A 15,534-nucleotide genomic window follows, 5' to 3' on the forward strand; every position below is an offset into this window, starting at 1 on the left:
AAAACTTCCAGTGTTGGAGCATTCACCACTTCTGGAGGCAGGTTGTTCCACTGGTTAATTGTTCTGTCAGGAAGTTTCTCCTTAGTTCTAGGTTGCTTCTCTCCTTGACTAGTTTCCATCCATTGCTTCTTGTCCTGCTTTCAGGTGCTTTGGAGAATAGCTTGGCTCCCTCTTCTTTGTGGCAGCCCCTGAGATATTGGATCACTGCTATCGTGTCACCCCTCACCCTTCTCTTCGTTAAACTACACATACCCAATTCCAGCAACCGTTTCCTATTTTCCTAATTCACTTTTTCACTTTTCCTAATTCACTCTAAAGCTTTCCTTGCGCAGAGCCTTATGTAACACCAGCTGCCTGCAATTAGTGCAGGTTCTCATCCCACCAGGCTCAAGGTTGAGTCAGCCTTCCATCCTTCTGAGGTAGGTAAAATGAGGACTCAGATTGTTGGGAGCAATAAGCTGACTTTGTAATAATGCTGCTTGTGGGGGGGGTGAAAGCTCTTATAGGCAGACATATACATAGAATGAAGGCTATTGCTAAGCACATTGATTTGTGCTTTAAATTGTAAGCCGCCCTGAGTCTTCGGAGAAGGGTGGGATATAAATGGGATTAAAAAAAAAGACCAAATGGGAGATCCGCTCCAGGTTTTCCAGCCAGCCCGCCCAGTTCCTGAGTCAAATGTGTCCTTAGAGCTAAGCTGCTGCTCTGCTAGGCATTCCCCACCTGCCTTTCAAATTGCTTTTGCATTCCCCACCTGCCTACAGCTGCTCTTCAACTTTAGAAGGAAAGAAGCCCAGACCTGTAAAAAATCACAGACTGCAGCTTCTACTCCAATTGGTCCCGCTTTCCATGCACAGACTAAATGGAAGATCTGCTCCAGGTTTGCCAGCCAGCCCTGTCCCTAAATTTTCAGCACCCAGTGTATAAGACGACCCCTGACTTTTGAGAAGATTTTCATGGGTTAAAAAGTCGTCTTATATGCCGGAATCTACGGTAACAGTTCTTTACATGTTCATTTTTTTAAGAAATACAGTCCAATCATGTTTGTGAGAATCCCAGAATCTGCTGCGTGCCATTTATCTTGAGGCAGTGCTCTTTCTCTTTGAAAGGTCTGAGGCCTATCCGAGGCAGCTCTGGGCCACACAAGGCCTTTGCTCTTAAAAATGGCTTCAAAGAAGGTTCTTCTGTGACTTTTGTAGCCTCTGAAAACCATGTGAAAGCACATCTATTCTTGAGTGATTTTCAGAAATTCTGGAAGCTATGTGAGAAAATACCCCCATACTTCTGTGGCTTCTGCAGCCTCTGAAAATCATGCTAAATCATGCCCTGTCCTCACATGATTTTCAGAGGATCCGGAGGCCATGCAGAATCACAGCCCTCTCACACGATTTCCAGAGTCTATATAAAGCACACTACATTCTTTTGCAGTCTACACAGACTCCAAAAACTGTGCAAGAAAGAGTGGGCTTTCGAAAATACAGGAAGTCCTCAACTTACAAACATTCAGCGATCGTTCAAAGTTACAAAGGCAGTGAAAAGAGTGATTTATGATAAGTTTTCACACTTATGATCATTGCAGCAACCCTATAGTCACATGATCAAAATTTGGATGCTTGCAAGCTGGTTCATATTTATGATAGTTGCAGTGTCTCGGGGTTATGTGATCACCTTTTGTGACCTTCTGACAAGCAAAGTCAATGGGAAAGCCAAATCTACTTAACAACCATGTTACTAACTTAACAACTGCAACAATTCATTTAACAACTGTGGCAAGAAAGGTCATAAAATGGGGCAAAGCTCACATAATAACTGCTTCACTTAGCAACATAAATTTTGAGCTCAGTTGTGGCTGTAAGTCAAGGACCACCTATGGCACAGGTCGGCAACCTGCGGCTCCGGAGCCGCATGCGGCTCTTTGAGCCGTCTCTTGCGGCTCCCAGCCGCCTGGTGCGCGCGCACCTCTTCCAACGGGCAGTGGTGCGCGCGCACCTCTCCAAATGGAGAGTGGCACCGCCCGTTTGGAGAGGTGCACGCGCACCTCCCCGAATGGGCGGAGGTGCGCGCGTACCTCCCCAAACCTTTGGAGAGGTGCGCGCGTACCTCCGCGCGAATGGGCAGCGGTGCCGCTCTTTCAGGAAGCTGCCGCGGCCCGTCTGTGAAGCTGCCGAAAGCGGCAGCTTAGCAGATGGGCCGCGGCAGCTTCCTCAAAGAGCGGCGCCCCTGCCCATTCCGAGAGGTGCGCGCGCACCTCTCCGAACGACCGGAGTTGCGCGTGCACCTCCCCAAACCTTTGGGGAGGTGCGCGCGTACCTCCGCGCGAATGGGCAGCGGTGCCGCTCTTTCAGGAAGCTGCCGCGGCCCGTCTGTGAAGCTGCCGAAAGCGGCAGCTTAGCAGACGGGCCGCGGCAGCTTCCTCAAAGAGCGGCGCCCCTGCCCATTCCGAGAGGTGCGCGCGCACCTCTCCGAACGACCGGAGTTGCGCGCGCACCTCCCCAAACCTTTGGGGAGGTGCGCGCGCACCTCTCGGAATGGGCAGCGGTGCCGCTCTTTCAGGAAGCTGCCGCGGCCCGTCTTGTGAAGCTGCCGAAAGCGGCAGCTTAGCAGACGGTCCGCGGCAGCTTCCTCAAAGAGCGGCGCCCCTGCCCATTCCGAGAGGTGCGCGCGCACCTCTCCGAACGACCGGAGTTGCGCGCGCACCTCCCCAAACCTTTGGGGAGGTGCGCGCGTACCTCCGTGCGAACGGGCAGCGGTGCCGCTCTTTGAGGAAGCTGCCGCTTTCGGCAGCTTCCTCAAAGAGCGGCGCCGCTGCCCCTTCGCACGGAGGTACGCGCGCACCTCCGGTCGTTCGGAGAGGTGCGCGCGCACCTCTCGGAATGGGCAGGGGCGCCGCTCTTTGAGGAAGCTGCCACGGGCCCGTCTGCAAAGCTGCCGAAAGCGGCAGCTTTGCAGACGGGCCGTCGCCGTCGGGCAACCGGGAACCGGTTCCATCTCATTTTTAAAAAAATGGCAGCCGCGTGCGTCCGCGCATGCGCAAAAAAACCTTTTTGCGCATGCGCGTGCATGGACACACGCACGCGGCTCCCTCTTTTTTTAATTTGTGATGGAACCGGTTCCCAGTGGCTCTTTTTCTTTTTTAGGTTGCCGACCCCTGACCTATGGTAATTTCAAGTGTTGCTAAACCCTGGCCTGAACCCAAAACATCATGTGTCACCTTTGACACATGTCATAGGTTCATCATCACTGACCTAGGGGAATCTTTGAAATCAACAAATCAAACAAGTTGACCTTGTTTGGCCAACAAGGTCAAACAGCTGCTCATTTCATTGTCTTTCTTCATAATGTTATGATGATTATATTACCCTGGTTGCTGAACTGCAGAGTGAGAGAATACCTCTTTCATTGATATTATTGAATAGTGCCAAAATATTAGTTTTACAATGACCTTCAAGAAGCATAACATTGCACTACGTAACTGCTACACACAACTAAAAGGGCACTGGTTGGTAGCAGTTAGATTTTCTCTGGATCAGTGTGGGATTCCTTTTAATAATGTTCATTTCAGGAGATAAAATTTGCAAATTGTAGTCATTCACGTTGTTGTGTACTGGGTTCGTTGCTTGAGAGAAGAGACGAGGCGAGTGAGTTCAGTCAGGAACATTCTTTATTGGCTTGCAGGAACCGAACTAGGAAACGGCTGCGAATGCAGCTATTTATACCCTGGCCTCTAGGTGGCAGCCAATAGGTTTAAAGCAACCTATTGCCGCCCTAGAGGCATCCAATGGCAGCGCTGCAGACAGGTTGTCTGAGAAGCTGGGAGCCATTAGCCATCTCCCTGCTTAAGCAACCATCCAACATTCAAACCCACATGATACACTCAGTAAAACAAAGCCCAATACATTACACCCCTCCCCCCTAGAATGTACACACATTATAGCAACAAAAGAAATAAGTACAGCAATTACAGAGTTTACAAAAATACAACAGTAGTATGCACAAGTTCAGCATTGTTCCAATGTATTCACTAATACAGACTTTCCTGAGCAGGCAGCAATTTCAATGACACACACAACATTACAGCAGAATTATTTTAGGACAAAATCCTGTAAGCTGGAGGTTTACGAACCTTTGTAGATTGCCTGGAAGATCCTGGCAACTCCCGGTCTACCAGCTTGCCCACTGAGCTGAGTAGACAAGGATAATTTAGTCCACGAGAGTCTGGCTGACTCGAATTTCTCTGGCTGGCCGTTCCAGGTAGGCCCACCACAGAGTCCATTGTTTAAGCAGAGTTTGCACAGCGGTTGTATTGTTTGGGTTGACTTTCCCCATCAGGGGACCCATGTTGCACTCCCAAGCTTAGCCCGTCTACGACCACCTCCCTGTTGCTCTGACTGCCGGGGTCCTCAGAGCATGTAAATTGTTCAGCCTGGCTGCTGGTTTGAGGTCCCTGAATTGGACCTGGGACGAGGTCCTTGCTCTGTGGCCGTTCTGGAAACCGCTTCCTCAGCTGATCAATATGGTGGCAAACGACTTGCCCGCCAACTAAGATTACTTCGTATGAGAGAGGACCCGAGACTTTAGCGATTTTGCCTGGCACCCACATGTTCCCAGGCCCACACCCCATCACCCACTTCCAACCCCCTCGGAGGTCTAGGGCGAGAGGCATCTTCTGCCACCCAGTCTGGGTGCAGCCTGTCCAGTTTCATGATTAGTCGCCTTCGCCAGCGAAGCTCTGCTGGGCTTTTGCCAGTTGCCATGCAAGGCGTGGTATGCTGGCAGAGCAAAAAATCAGCCAGTCTGTGGTGCCAATCCCCAGTCACTATGCGCTTCAGTGACTCCTTTGTAGTGCGCACCATTCATTTGGCTTGCCCATTACTGGAAGGGTGAAATGGAACCGATGTCGTGTGCCTAATGAGGTTAGTCCTCAAGAAGGTTTGAAATTCTGCTGCTGTGAACTGGGCCCTGTTATCGGATACTATGATGTCTGGCAGCCCATGCATTGCAAAGAGTTTCCTAAGCACCTGGATGGTCCTAGCAGTAGTCAAATTTGTGATTGGAATACCTTCCAGCCATTTGGAGTGGCTGTCAACCACTATAAAAAATAGCTGTCCCTGAAAGGGCCCAGTGAAGTCGATAGGAATTCTCGACCAGGGAGTGTGAGTCTCCACCCATCTATGGACAGGAGCTTGTGGCATTTTAGGCCTGGACTGCTGACACGTGTTAACACCCGTGTACTTGAGCTTCTATGGCTTTATCTAATCCTGGCCACCATAAGTAGCTTCGTGCCAATGCTTTCATCCGGACAATGCCCGGATGACCTTCATGAAGTGATTGCAGTACCCTGTCCCTTAATGAAGTGGGAACAATGACTCTGCTTCCCCATAGAATACAACCCTTGTGAGCTGAAAGCTCGTGTCTACATGTGAAGTAGCTCTGGAACTTGGGTCCAGGACTGTTTTCCAGCCACCCCGTGTGAATCCAGGACAGCACTCTGCTTAAAATCTTGTCTGCAGCAGTTTCTGCAGCTACATCCCCAGCGTGGAGGGGAAACTCAGGCAAGTCCTGAATAGACAAAATGCAGACCGCTGGGGCCGGATCTGGCTTGATTTGAGGCAATGGAAGCCTGCTGAGGCAATCTGCATGGCCCATATCTTTGCCAGGTTTGTGAATTAGCCTGAAACTGTAGGCCGATAAAAAGATGGACCATCTTAACATCCTAGGGGATAAGATGCGGGGTGTCTGTCTGTCAGTAGTGAATAACCCCAATAGCGGTTTATGGTCTGTGAAGACGGTGAAATCCCTGCCATACAAGTAGTCATGGATTTTTTTTACCCCAGCTACAATGGCCAATGCCTCTTTATCAATTTGTGCATAATTATGCTCTGCTGAGGACAAGGTCCTTGAATAGTAAGCAATTGGGACTTGAATCCCATCGCTCTCCAAGTGGCTTAAAACAGCCCCCACCCCATATGGGGATGTGTCACAAGCAAGGCACACCGGCATTGACTCTTTAAAGTGGGTGATCACTGAACTGGAGAACAGTGGGGCCTTCAATGCCTTAAAGCTGCTTTCATGGACCTTGGTCCATTTCCAAGCAGTGTTTTTATCCAAAAGCCGGTGTAATGGCTCTGCCACTGCGGCCTTGTTAGGAAAGAACGCATGGTAAAAATTTAGGAGGCTTAGGAATGCCTGAAGCTCTCCTTTTGTCTTGGGGGTGGGTGCCATCTGAATGACTTTCAACTTGGACTCAGCAAGGTGGATGTCATTGGCATTGATACAGAAACCCAAGAACTCAGTTGAAGGAACTCCAATGCTGCCCTTGTTTTTCTTAAGTTTAAGGCCCACTTCACAAAGCTGTTGAAGGATGGCTCCGAGCCTCCTTGCAAGCACCTCACTGAACTCACTGGCGATGAGCACATCATCGAAGTAGGGGCAGACCCCCGGAATGCCCTTGAGCGTATGCTCCATAATGCTTTGAAAAATGTCAGGGGCTACACCACAGGTCTGCAACCTGCGGCTCCGGAGCCGCATGCGGCTCTTTCAGCCGTCTCCTGCGGCTCCTAGTCCTCTGCCATGTGCAGTCCCCCCAAAAAAGTGGGACTAAAAAAGTTCAACCAATCAATTCAAATATGCAGGGTAGGTGTATATCTCGCCTTGGCTCCACTCTTCAGTCAAACCCTGTTCTGCACATGCGCGCATGTACGCGCATGCGCACACATTTTTTGCGGCTCCCAGTGTTTCCTTTTGTGAGGGAACCGGTTCCGAGTGGCTCTTTCACTGTTTCAGGTTGCTGACCCCTGGGCTACACTAACCCCGAATTGCAGGCATTTTACTTTAAAAGCCCCTCAGTGAGTTACAATAGTCTATGCCACAGCTGTGGCCTTGTCCACAGGAAGCTGTTGGTAGGCCTGAGCCAAATCTAATTTTGCAAAAACTGTACCCCCTTGCAGTGATGCCAGGATGTGGCTCACTACTGGTACCGGGTACGCATGCTGTTTGAGTGCACGATTAATTGTGCACTTGTAATCAGCACAAATTCTGACCTCACCATTGACTTTTAATGGTGTGACAATTGGGGTTTCCCATTCCCCCCCCATCTACGGGCTGTAGTACCCCCTGTTCGACTAGTTTATCCAATTCAGCATCTATCTTGTGTTTAAGAGCAAATGGCACTCTATGAGGTTTAATCCTGACCAGCATTACAGTAGGATCTAGTTTAAATGTTATCGGTGGGCCCTTGTAAGTCCCTAGACCTGAGTCAAACACATCTGCAAACTCCTCGCATACTGTCGATGGATTCGCGACTTGCATCTGGTTGATACCGGTGACTTGGATGCCTAATGCATCAAACCAATAGAGCCCGATCAGGCTCGTTTGCTGATCCCCTGCTACAACAACGTCCAGGTGCCCAGAAAACCCCTTAAATTTGATGGCCAATGTGGCCTTGCCCTTGACTGCAGCTCTGGCACTCTGGAAGTCGGTCAGTATAATGTCAGATGGCCTGAGCTTGGCCCATCTCTTGCTATGATTGCAGACAAACTTGAATGTTTCAAGTGATATAATGGACACGGCTGAGCCCGTGTCCAGCTCCATCTTGCAAGGGACCCCTTGCAGCTAGACCTAGTTTAAATGTTATCGGCTTAATGAGGTGACGAGCGCTTCTGTGGCTGGAGGAAAACCCTATGCTAAACTGCCCTGGGGCCCCGGTACCTCTCCTGATCAGAATGTCCGACTGGCGGTTCGATTGCCAGTCCTTCTGGTGACCTCTGCAGATGGACGCGATGTGGCCAGTCTTCCCACAGGCCCGGCATGTGGCTGCCTGGAACCTATAGTCCATGCATTGGTGGTGGCTGCCATACCCTGGGCACCTAAAGAAGGGACCTGCCTTGTAAGTCATCCCCTGTTGATTGTCGCTGCAACATTGTTGGTCGTCGTGCCTTTGGAGCTTGTCAACTTGTGTTGTCGTTGGAGTTTTCAACATGTTCGGCGTCCTTGTGATGGACACTCTCCTCGTGCTGTGCTGTTTTGGCAGGCTGCATGGCTTTTACGGCCCCGGAAGCGGCTTCATCCATGATGATCTCCTTCAACATGTCTGGAAATGACAGAGTCACTTTGGTGAAGAGTTTTTGTTGCAACTCTCAATTTCGGAGGCCACAGACAAGCCGGTCCCGAAGCCTCTTCTCTACGTCAGAGAACTGGCACCTGCATGCAGCCTGCCTCAACGCTGCGATGAATTCGGATGCTGTTTCATCCAGCTGTTGAACCCTCTGTTCGAACATGTGGCGCCAAGCTATTACCAACAGCTTGGGCTGGAAGTGGTCGCTGAGCCATTTCTTCAAGTCCGTGAACATTACAGACTCCAATGGCATCGGCGCAAACAAGTTCTCTGCAATGTTGAATGTAGCTGGACCACAAACACACAGGAGCGTAGCAGCCTTCAGGCCGTCCTCGGCGACTTGGTTGGTGCAGAGGTAGTTCTCGACCCTGGATAGGTACGAAGACCATCTTTCTGGGTGAGCTATGTCAAATTCTTCCAGCTTTCCGACCTTCGCTATTTCAGGTTGGTCTTCGCGGCTGGGGCTCATCGTCTTCTTGTCCTGCTCCTTCGTATGCCCAGGGACTGATCCTCAGGGTTCATGGTCGCTAGCGTGGCTGTGCTAGGCCGACCGTAGTGGGGGGGAATTGCTTTCCTGCCAGGCACATTCTGGCCTCAGCCCTAGTGACTCTCAGCTCTGTTGAAGAAGCAGGTTCCCACCTGCATCGCCAGTGTTGTGTACTGGGTTCATTGCTTGAGAGAAGAGACGAGGCAAGTGAGTTCAGACAGGAACATTCTTTATTGGCTTGCAGGAACCGAACTGGGAAACAGGGCTGTGAATGCAGCTATTTATACCCTGGCCTCTAGGTGGCAGCCAATAGGTTTAAAGCAACCTATTGCCACTCTAGAGGCAGCCAATGGCGGCGCTGGAGACGGGTTGTCTGAGGACCTGGGAGCCGTTAGCCATCTCCCTGCTTAAGCAACCATCCAGCATTCAAACCCATGTGATACACTCAGTAAAAAAAAAGCCCAATACATTACACATGTTACATCTTTCAAACTGTTTTGTATGTGCTCTTTATGCTGCTCCATTTAAATAGAAGCCAGATGTCCCTCACAAGCTTTCAAAAGTTATTATTAAAATACATTTTAATATGACTGGTTGATATTCTAACTCAATAAATTCAGTGTTTAAAATAATGGAATTGAACTTTAATTCAATAAAATTAAATGTCACCATTGGTAAATCAAATTAAGGAATTTTTCATCTATTGGCTGCATGTATTAACTTTTTGAATAAGATTGCTTGGATTGTACTCTCAGCCACGTAAGGAACATGCCCCAGAATAAAAAAATATTTAGTCTGATCTAGATGAAACAAACTCCTGTTGGTAAAAGACACGGAATGAAGTTACCACTGATTTGGTTTGATAAACATCATTTTATTTGACGATGTGGACACTTGCTCACAGGAGAGAAGGTCTAAGACTTTGTGCATCTTGGTTGAGGGAAATTACTAGAGTGGCTAGTGAAAATGTAAAGCTTTCCTTAGATATATTATTTTCCTATTTTTATTTTTACCATTGCAAAAAAGGATTTGAAAATACTGTGGCCTCCAGTGGTCCAAATCTAAACTGGAAGCCCACTGCATGATTTAGCAGTATATTATCTAATAAACAGAATAAGTCTCCATGGCAATTAGTGATAAGCTAGGCCTACGGCCCCAAAAGCTATTCTATCAAATTTCTTTATAGGATTGGCTATTGGCATTTATTTCCTAAATTAAAAATACCCCATGGTCATAACCATGGGTATTCATGCTCTGACTAACATCACAATAGTTCTGATACCATGTGCATTTTTGATAACTATCATAAGCACAAGAAATATGTTTCAAGGGCAAATATAATTAGTGTAGTGAAGTAAACTGTAGGGCAAAATATAATTTTAAAATATTTAAACAATAATTTGTTAGAAGAGTTTTCAAAGTTACCAATTGTAAAATTGTTTTGAGCAGTTTTTCCCCATCTTTTGACATTATAATTATAATAATTATAATTATTTTAACATTGATTTTTCTATTTTCTATTGAAGAGTGATATCAAGAAAATACAATAAATATAGCGAATAACTAGGTGTATAGATTTGTTATAACAATTAAACCAACCAGCTAGAAACCGAGAGACTGTGAGTTCTGTCCTGTCTTTGGCATAAAGTTGGCTGGGTGACTGTGGGCCAGCTAATAGTCCTCCCCCTAGGAAGTAGGTAATGGCAAACCATTTTCAAAATCTTGTCAAGAAAACTGCAGGGATTTGGTCAGGCAGTTGCCAGAAGTCCACAGTCTCAAAGGAATCCAAAAATCTTCAAATCCTGGTTCCATGTAATTAACTAAATATACTGAAAGTACATACATTTTTGTACTAAAAATAAAATGACCAAGGCTAGTTGTATGTTATCTAGTAAACCTAACAAGTTTGTTGAAAATTCTTTTGGCTTACTAAATAATGTAGATGTTTTTCCTCTAAGTATTATCAGCTTCTCTTATCAGCAAACAGTTAATTCATTTTATTTTATGTTCACTTCCTCTTATGAAAGGGTAAAAGCTATTTGCCCTATTTAAGAATGTCAGAAGCTAAGGACATTTCTGCAGAACAGTGGGAAAAATGCAAGATGTTACCCTGGTAAGGGCCTGATCAAAAGGCAGGCAGAAAAGTATGGGTGTACATTTGTAGTTGGAATGATAGGGATAAATTGACCACAGTCAAATCTTCAAGCTAGAAAGATATTTTCCATGTTGATGGGGAGGAGAGATCTAGCCTATGGCCCTTTCTCTGTGAGATCGCTCACAGATGCTCTTCTACTCCTATTTATCTATATGAGTCAATATAAAAGGGAAAAAAGTGACATTGCCATAGGGGTATACTACAGGCCACCCAACCAATCAGAAGAAATAGATGGATTCTTTGCCAACCAGTTAACAAATGTATGTAGGAAGCATACAACAGTAGTAATGGGAGGCTTCAACTACCCAGATATCAGCTGGGAGACAAACTCTGCAGTGAGTGGGAGAGCAAACTGATTCCTAATCAACCTAGCCAACAACTTTATCATCCAAAAGGTAGAGGAGGGAACTAGAAGTAAAGCTATACAATGTCGGCTGGCGACCCCCAGGGGGAGGGCCTTCTCTGTGGGAGCCAGCCCTTTGGAATCAACTCCCCCTTGAGCTTCGGATGGCCCCGGACCTCCGGTCCTTTCGCCGCGACCTCAAGACGTTCTTTTTCCATCAGGCTGACCTGGATTGATGATGGGTTTTTAAAAGTCTTAATTTTAACTGTATAATTAATATTTGGGGCTGTTATTTAATTTTTTAAAAAACTTTTGTACTGTTGGTTTTTATTGTTGTTAGCCGCCCTGAGTCCTCTGGGAGATAGGGCGGCATATAAGTCCCATAATAAATAAATAAATAATATACTGCAGAGGTCCCCAACCAGGGACGGGTTCTGTGAAGAGAGGTTTTTCCGTAGACTGAAGTGGGTGTAGTTTTGTGTGCTGCCTGCATCCTGCGGATGGGGCTTTGCTTGTTTGTGCGGACCGGTTGCTAGGAAAGATTCCATGGATGAAAATTCTAAAGGGGAAAACAACTCAAGAAGCATGGGAAACTCTGAAAAATGCTATCATAAAAGCCCAGTCCAGCACAATACCACTGAACAAGAAAAACAAGAAAGTCAAGAAGAAACCAGCATGGCTGCACAAAGATCTCTCAGACAAACTGAAAGACAAAAATGACAAGTACAAAAAATGGAAAGAGGGACATATTACTAAGGCTGATTGTCAGCAGACAAGCCAGAACATGCAAAGACAAAATCAGACAAAGGCTCAGAATGAACAAAGACTTACAACACAAATCAAGGATAATAAAAAAGGTTTTTTCAACATATTAATAACAAGAAAAAAAGTCAAGGAAACTGTAGGTTCACTAAAGAGAGAAGATGGCAAGGAAGTAACAAGCAACAGGGAGAAAGCAGAGCTGCTTAACTCATTCTTTGTGTCAATCTTCACACAAAAAGAAATTATAGCATAACATACCAAAAAAAATATTGCAAAAGAAAAACTAGAAACAAAAAATAAAATAAGCAAGAAAATGGTAAGACAACACCTATCTGACCTTGATGAATATAAATCACCAGGACCCGAAAGATTACATCCCAGAGTTCTGAAGGAGCTGGCAAATATTATCTCAGAACCATTGCACCACATCTTTCAAAAATCCTGGAGCACCGGGGAAGTACCTGAGAATTGGAAAAGGGCTAATGTGGTTCCCATCTTCAAGAAAGGGAAAAAAACAGACCCAGGAAACTGCAGACCAATCAGTCTAACAATACTTGGGAAGATCCTGGAAAAGATAATCAGAAAACAGATCTGCAAACAACTAGAAGCAAATACAAGTTATAACTGGTAGCCAGCATAGGTTTGTTAAAAACAGATCATGCCAAACCAATCTTATTTCATTCTTTGATAAAATGACCAAATTAGTAGACAAGTGAAACGCTGTGGACATAGTATACTTAGATTTCAGTAAGGCATTTGACAAAGTAGATCACAATCTACTTCTTGGTAAGCTAGAAAAAGGTGGTATAGACAACATCACCACCAGATGGATTTGTAGCTGGCTGACAAACCGTACTCAATGAGTAGTCCTCAATGGTACTACATCCACATGGAGAAAAGTAAGCAGTGGGGTACCACAAGGCTCCGTCTTAGGCCCAGTACTTTTCGATATTTTCATCAATGACTTAGATGAGGAAATAGAAGGGGAACTCATCACATTTGCAGATGACACTAAACTGGCAGGAATAGCCAACACCCCAGAAGAAAAGCTCAGGATTCAAACTGGAACAATGGGCCCTATCCAACAAAATGAGTTTTATTGTGGAGAAAAGCACTTTTACATTTAGGCAGAAAAAAATCAAAGATATAAGTACAGATTAGGTGAGACTTGGCTCAAAAACAGTAACTGTGAAAGGGACCTTGGAGTCTTAGTGGACAATCACTTAACTATTAGCCAACAATGTGCAGCAGCAGCCAAAAAGCTAATACAATCCTGGGTTGCATAGACAGAGACATAGAATCAAGATCACACAAAATATTAGTACCGTTTTATAAAACCCTAGTGAGACCACACCTGGAACACCGCAACCAATTGTGGTCACTATACTACAAAAAGGATGCTGAGACCTTGGAAAAAGTTCAGAGAAGAGCAACCAAGAGACTAAAACATATGAAGAATGGCTGCAGGACTGGGGATTGGCTAGTCTAAAGAAAAGAAGAAATAGGGGTGACATGATAGCAGTATTCCAGTATTTGAGAGGCTGCCACAAAGAAGATGGGGTCAAATTATTCTCCAAAGCACCAGAGGGCAGAACAAGAAACAATGGTTGGAAACTGATCGAAGAGAGAAGCAACCTGGAATTAAGGAGAAAGTTCCTAACAGTAAGGACACTTAACCAGTGGAACAGCTTACCTTCAGAAATTGTGGGTGCTCCATAACTGGAGGTTTTTAAGAAGAGACTGGACAGTCACTTGTCTTGAGATGGTATAGGTTCTCCTGCTTGACCGAGGGGTTGGATTAGAAGACCGCCAAGCTCTATTCTATTCTTATTGTCTAAATGAATCTACTGGGTGAGGTTCTCTGACAGCATGGGTTGACGTATCATCTCATCCTAGGCCAACTGAGTGATCCCATGGAGTTTTGTCATGGTGTCTGGAAGTTAGAGAGACTAGATGGAGAAAAATAGGCAAGTCAGAGTGACTATGGGTTTTAGGTCTTCCTTGATTCACCCTGCTTTCCAGGTGATTTTCTCTGGCCCATCAAATCATTTTTCATTTATAATGTATCTGATCCTTGGACCAACCTTAAGGGATTCTTAAACTCACATTTAAAACTTATTTTACTAAGAGAAAGAAACCCAGCCAGTGAATGTAATAAAAACTTGACAGTTCAAAAGTTCTTTATTTAAAAAGCAGTAAAAATAAATCCAAAATAATTATGATATTTGGCTCAGTATAGCTTTATGTCCATAAAGGCTATATTATGATTGTGAGCTTAGATGGAATCCCTCAACTCCTACCTGCTTGACTCATAAGCTGACTATAAAAACCTCAGTTCCTGTAGTTTACTCACAAGGAACAGCTGCCTGAAGTACATGTGGGCAATCTCAAAATTTCTTTCTCTGGAGAGATTTAATTGGTTGTGATCCAGCATCTGACCACCAATCTTCATGGTAAATGCCATCCCTGTTCCTTCTGGGATATTTAGTTCACCACATCTGCACCAATGGCTTCAGAAAAATCACTTTTCTTTCCTGTTATTTTATTGTCCCCAATTCTATCAGCATTTTAAAAAGCACTAAAGATCTTGATATGCTCCAGAGCAGAACCTGCATTTGAGTTTACCTCACTGCCATAAGCATTGTAAATTTCTACCTTTTGTTAATATTGCTTTTTGTTTTTTAGTTGCCAGGAATCATATTTGTAAACTGGGTCGCAATACAAATAAAATCAGTCAATAAATACTATTTGATAGAAATTTCAGTATACGAGGAGAAAAAATGTCCATGAAAATATACCTGTGCATAAACTTTTATTTCCAAAATTGCAAAGATGAGGTTTCTAATAGCAAGAAATTATTTTATCTGGAAGCATTTTCTCCTCCTTTGTTTTCTCCCTTTTCACAATGTAAACAATAGATGCAAAAAAGATTCTTGAGACTTAATCAGATAAGTGGTCATGGATACATGGAAGTTTATTGGATGAAAATAAATTGTTAATCTTTAACATCTAAAGGACCCTGTTGTATTTTTTACCTCTGGAAAATACAATTCTTACCCTGAAGGGCGTATCAAAGGAGATTAGCAGTAACCTGTATGAAAAGTTAGCTTTTTTTAAAAAAAGCTCATTGCAAATAATAATAATAATAATAATAATAATAATAATAATAATAATAATAATAATAATAATAATAATAATAATAATAATAATAATAATAATAATAATAATAATAATACATTCCATGAAGTGACATCGACAGGTTGTACCTGCCAAGAAAAATAGGGGGCAGAGGGCTATTACAAATCCACCAAACTGTAGAAGAAAAATGAAGTCTGAATGACTGTGAATCTAAGTACAGAAAAACTGCTGCAGGTTGTGAAAACAGAGAGCATTATAAAAATAACAGAAACAAAGGCAAAATATAAGTAAAAATGGCTGGATGACAGATTAAATAGATGGAAAATCAAAGCTTTGCATGGACAGCATTTCAAAAACATTGAAGGAAAATGTGATAACAACTTGATACAGGCATGGCTTAAGATGGGAACCATCAAGAAACAAACGGAAGGCTTAATACTGGCTGCTCAAGAACAAGCACTACAAACTAATGCCATGAAAGCAAAGATACAAAAATCCACTGACAAACCAAATTGCCGACTTTGCAATGAGAAAGT

This window comes from Vipera berus (genome assembly GCF_964194415.1).
Source record: "Vipera berus genome assembly, chromosome: Z".
Lineage (NCBI taxonomy): Eukaryota > Metazoa > Chordata > Lepidosauria > Squamata > Viperidae > Vipera > Vipera berus.